Source organism: Arvicanthis niloticus, chromosome 25 (assembly GCF_011762505.2).
Source record: "Arvicanthis niloticus isolate mArvNil1 chromosome 25, mArvNil1.pat.X, whole genome shotgun sequence".
Classification (NCBI taxonomy): Eukaryota; Metazoa; Chordata; class Mammalia; order Rodentia; family Muridae; genus Arvicanthis; species Arvicanthis niloticus.
In genome coordinates, this window is record NC_133433.1 from 6122018 (window position 1) to 6127990 (window position 5973).

Genomic DNA, 5973 nt, shown 5'->3' on the forward strand with positions numbered 1-5973 from the left:
ATTCAGGTCTAATCTCCAGAGTACTAGAGATGGCCAAGGGTAGGGTCAGCTCTTCGCTCATGCTCCCAGGGCCAAATCTACCAAGTTGCCCAGGTGATAGGAGGGGCCAGTTCTGCACTACCTTTAGACATCAACATGACCCTGAGTGACAACCAAGACCAGGTATGTCCACTTGGATTTTGATGGTACCAGACTCTGATTGCTGCAAGGCTTTTCAGTCATAGCCCCAGTGACAACACCAGCCATAGTGACACTATCATGGTCCCAGGTAACATTATCACCTACTCACATCAAGCCGTTCCTCATGACCTGTGATTCTCCAGTTTGTTCTCTGTATTGTGCTGACATTCTCTTTCTCTTCCATTTCTCTACCACTTACTTGTTCCCCTTAGAGGTGCCCATGGTCTCTAAATGTCTGGAATCATCTCAGGAGGAATTATCTAAGGATTACTATGCCCTGCTTATGCATTATGGCACCTGGTAGGGGTCATCATTAGCCTCATTTGCCCCAAAGGCCTGCATGGTCCAGACTGATGATGCCTGGGCCCTATGGCACTGATCTGGTGATCATCTCAGGGGACTCACATTTTTCAGAGAAGATTAGGCTATCCATTCAGATGTTCATAGGTAAAATCATTAAGCATAAACGTAGCCTCTCTCCTCTTGGTAACCTACTGACACACATGTGACATGACAGCATACCTGTAATGCCTCTAAGTTTTCTAATTTCCCATTCTACTTTAATAAAACCTTTATTTCTTCTTTTCCTCTGTCTCATTTTCCATCTACTCTTTTTGAGTACCAAGTTGCTCACAGGGCTTTTGCATACCTTGATTTTCACCTTTCAGCTAATTATTGTTCCTTTATTAAAATTTATTTTTATATGTATTTTGCAACAAAATTGCTCAACCTACTTTTATTACTGGTATATAGCTACTGTTTATTTTCCTCTTTCTTTTTTTTTTAGATGGGATGTCGTTATAAAGTCCTGGCTAGCTACATCCCTACCTCTGAATCCCTGTGCAGATTATAAATGGGTGGATCTGTGCCTGGATGTCATTTTGATTGAGAGTTGCTGTGTTTCTAAATCTGGTTTGGTTCCATGTTGTAATGTTACTGTTGTTGTTTGTTTTTTTCCATATCAGCAGAGTTGGAATTAAGCCTGACATAATTAAACATGAGAGATAGGTATATTATCATAAAATTACATACACAGGCCAACTGAGAAAAATTGCACTTCTCTATAGCTGTGATTGAGGCATGTTTGAATTCTGAAAAACTTTATAGAACAGGGCATATGAGCCAAAGGCTGTCAATATGGCTGTATACAAACATGGAGATAGATGGCTCACAGCCCAGATCATAGATATCCACACAAGGGCCCTCAACAAACTTAATTCGCTTACTCTTTTAGAGTAGGCATTGTGGACAAGTCTGGAGAAGTAACTGACAGGAGTACATATACTACTGTCTACAACATGCCTTCCTGAACTATCAGAGAGACACGACTGGTTTTTTTTTGTGTGTGTGTGTGTGGTTGTTGTTTTGTTTTTTGAGACAGGGTTTCGCTGTGCAGTCCTGGCTGTTCTGGAACTCACTCTGTAGACCAGGCTGGCCTTAAACTCAGAAATCCGCCTGCCTCTGCCTCCCAAGTGCTGAGATTAAAGGAGTGTGCCACCATTGCCCGGCAAGACACCACTGTTATCAGAAGTACAGAGAGAAGGCACTCCTTAGGCTCTGACACTATGCTCACCAAACACCAAACATAAACAAAGAACCATCAGAGAAGTAGTATTACTAAGCCTATTTAGAAATAAATTTGCAGATAAATTGACAGAGCTGGAAACAATCATTCTGAGTGAGGTAACTCAAATCCAAAAAAAGACAAAAGTCTTTCTCTCACATGTAGATTTTAGCTGGAATCCTCAGGTATGTTTGTTTAGTTCAGAATATTCAAAGAGGACATACAATAACTAAGGGGCCATGGAAAGATGTTTTGAAAAGAGGCTGCTAGAATATATTGGTATAAAAATTGAAAAAGAACAATGGCTTGAGGGGTTCTTTTTTCTATACTTCATATATATATATATATATATATATATATATATATATATATATATTATAGTATATATTAGATATTGCCCTATTAGACACCATCCATTAACTTTCAAAACTCTGAGTGTCATATAAAACTTCTTCTAGAGTTGTTGGAAAATAGGTCCCAATTGACCTATGAAAAATACAAGGTATTAAGACTACTTTTGGTTATTCTCCAGAACTTGAATCTAAGACCTGATAAAAACAAATACTTGAGTCATAGAACATGGAGAAATATCATCCTTGTTGTCTAATTTTCATGGTCTTATAAAACTATTAGGAGAAAATTAAATTTTGATAATACCCAGCTAGGTACCTTATGTACTCCAGTATGACAAAGAGTGTCCACTGGCATGAACATCATAGAGGAAACAACTTCTTTGTGATTAGATTTAAGTTCTACTTCACAAGATGAAACCCACACATAGCATCATTTACAAGCTAAGAACCTATAGCTCTACAAACCAAAAACTTTAGGAGTGATGTCTCTTACTATTATTTTGCTAAATAGACATAGTATAACTATTTCTAATGATTTATCATTATATCCATATGTCAGTGTAATTTTTCTATCCTTACTTGAGAATTTTGTACTCACAATAGATCATGACTGACTTAATTCACTGACTTACAACTGGTGAAGGTGCAGAGCATAAGAGACAACAGAATTCTCAGCTATAAAGGAAAACACTTCTCACTTTAGTCTTAGATATCATTGTGGAAGAGAGGGTAAAAAGAAGAGTATGATCTAGAAGCAATGAGTAAGTAGAGGGAAATCATATCTTCTAGAGATATCAGGTAGCTCCAAAGATCAAGCCAAGAGTGTTGGGAGCCCAAAACCTGTGTCAGTGCAAGCCAAGGTATTCCTATCATGGAGATAGGACTTGAGCATAAACCTCATCCCCAGCATTCATTTTATTTCCATTTCCCTGATGAAGTTGAGTTTTTAAAACATATATTAGACTTTTTAAAAATTCTTTATATACTTTAGACACTAATCCTCAGTCATATAAATAGCTGATTAGAGGTTTTATTTTTTTTGTTTGTTTGTTTTGTTTTTGGTGTTTTTTTCCATGTTAGAAGCTGCCTCTTCACCAAACTACCAAACTATAACAATTTTCTTTGCAGAACAAAAACATTTTCCTTTCTTTTTTTCTTTCTTTCTTTCTTTCTTTCTTTCTTTCTTACTTTTTTTTTTAATTTCATGAAATCCCTCATCTGGATCAGATTTTTAAATTCATTTATTTATTAATTTATTATATCTACACCGATTCTATGCCTGGAATACTGTTAACAGTATAATAATAGTACACAGTGCTATGAAAACATCTCTATTATTTGTTACTTTTAATTTGGGGGTGTATACATAGACATAATAAGCCTAAAAACATGGTGTTGTTATTTAAAATTAAAAATAAACCTTATTAATTTCTATAAGCAGCATATTTGCATTCACTGAAATAAATGTTTAATTTCTGTATCTCTGTATCAACATTGTTCATACTTCATTTTGTTCATGATAGCCATTCTGAATATTGAGAGATATAATTTGAATGAAGTTCTAGTTGGTGATTCCCTAGTAGATAAATCTGTTGAACATTTCCACATATATTTGTTATCCACTTGTATTTCTTCAATTGAAAATTATTTGCTCAGTTCATGTGAAAAATCTTGATTGCATTATGTGGTCTTTTGACATTTAGTTGTTTAAATTTTAATGTATTCTGTAAGCATATGTCCTATTACCAGATTGGATTGTAAAGATATGATCATTGTGTATGTTGTTTCTTTGCTCTGTGCTTTTAAAACAATTGTTGTTGTGTATTTGTTGATTAGAAATTAGAGTTTTTTTTAATTTAACAAACAATATTAAATTAATCTTATTTAATTAAAAATCAATGAATTTTTTATTCTGGTCTGAGCCCAAGCAAGGAGCAGATCCTGGGTGGCAACTCTGTCCCCAATCTCACAGATGGATGCAATGAAGACACAGACATCAGAAGCTTATCAATTTACTCTCCTCCGACCCCTCTTCTAATATCTCAATGCCCATAATCAGCTTGAAGAAGTTAATGAAGAGTCAGTGCCACTATTCCCTTGGCATGGAGACTGAGGTGGTTAATATTGGGCTGTCTTTCTAGGAAAAAGTAGTGGTTTTGTTGGAACAGGGAGGAATAGCTAGAAGTTATTGCATAGCCATCACATATTGGTAGAAACTTGTATAATTGTTATTAAAATGAAGTTATAATTTCTTAAGTGGTACAAAATTTTCTTTGATTTCAAAGTTAAGGTATTCATTGGAATGAATTTCTTATTGATATAAAAGTGAAATTAATAGTGTTACTCTCATAGGCATTGTGCCTATATAACACATTAAGGTATACAAGGCTTAGACCCAGTCCTTCTTTAACATTTTTAACTGATTTGAGATGGTTAGCCTGTGAGTTAAGGGCCTACAGCAAATCATGGCTCTGAATTTATTGTTAGAGTGTTTTCTATACTTTATTTAGAAATAGCTGAGAGGAGTTAACAGACAACAGTCCAGATTGCCTTACATGAATAATTGGTTTTCAAAACATCAGAAGTCCACAGAATTGACATTACAAACATTTCTGTATTAATGTTCATTGTGATTAGAGACCTGACAGCTTCCCTGTCTTTGGATTCTAAGAAGAAATTGAGCATCTTTGGAATTACTCCAGTTATGGTGAGACAGCCACTAGGCAAGAATTGCCTCTTTTCATCTACAGACAAAATACTGTCCAGAAGAGGACACACTTGTGGAATAGTCAACTGATTATATCTGCCAAGACAGAGTAATCAGCCCTTAACAATTCTGCATTACTAGGTCTGTCAGATGATCTTGGGCCAGAAGGCTGAAAATCGGATGTTCCAACGTCTTATAGTATAGGGACTGTCTAGGTGTTCAGCGGTCTCTATAAATTGGCTAAGTTTTAGAAGCTATGCTTTGTGCTTCCCATAATTTTAGTTAATTCAGTCATTCTGGATTTCTGATGGAGTTGATGACTTATAATCTCATAGCCAATCCCAGCTATTTACTTTGAGAGAAAAGATTTGAGAGGATAGTTTTCAGCTGACATTCATTCTAAAGCTAAGAAAAAAGCCAGATTCAGAACTAAGTCTTCTAGTTAGGAGAGATGACAGAGGATCTGTTTAGTCATCAAAATGATGGACTGGGTATTACGTCTATCTTGTACCTTACTGATACAAATTGGTGTAATTATGCTCTAATTGTATTTTGAGAGAAAAGTTTTTTTTAACAGGAAGTGTGATATGTAGGAGGAGCTAAAGTGGGAGGAGTAAGAAGAGGAAGAAGAGAAGTAAGGAGTTGAGGAGTTATGAGATGAGAGAGCGGGGGTCAGGGGACATGGAGGCAGATGTTCACATGTCTCCATCAGTCAAAGGTAGTTGTTATATTTAGGTTGGGTATTGGGTTACACTTCTGATTGTATGGACATCTTGTTATTGAGCATTAACAAACTTATAAAACTATTGATTAACATTTTTTTAAGTTACTAATAAAAAAACAAAGGAAAGAAAATGCTCTCATGTCCCCAGGTGGAATGTACCCAAGGTGGGGTCTTCCTTTACTCTGAGGAGAAGAGGAGGAGGTAATTGGAGGAGATATTTATAAGGGTGGGGCTGAGAGGAAAGAAAAGAGGAGGAATCTGATTGGGATGTAAAGTTAGTAAGTATATGAATTTTTAAAATGATGCAATAAAATGTTGAAGCATTTATGTTAAAAAAGGAAAAAATGCTCCCATAAAATCCGACTATTAAGTATTTTTTTTAAAGTTAGTGATTGATGGAGGAGGGCCCAGCCTACTGTGAGTAGTGCTGGTGGTTCTGGTCTCT

The 5973-nt window shown here is 35.8% G+C and overlaps 1 pseudogene; it reads right to left on the minus strand.

The window, feature by feature from the left end:
* Positions 1 to 596: 596 nt before the first annotated feature.
* Positions 597 to 719, minus strand: LOC143438714 (small nucleolar RNA SNORA17; annotated as a pseudogene).
* Positions 720 to 5973: the final 5254 nt, after the last annotated feature.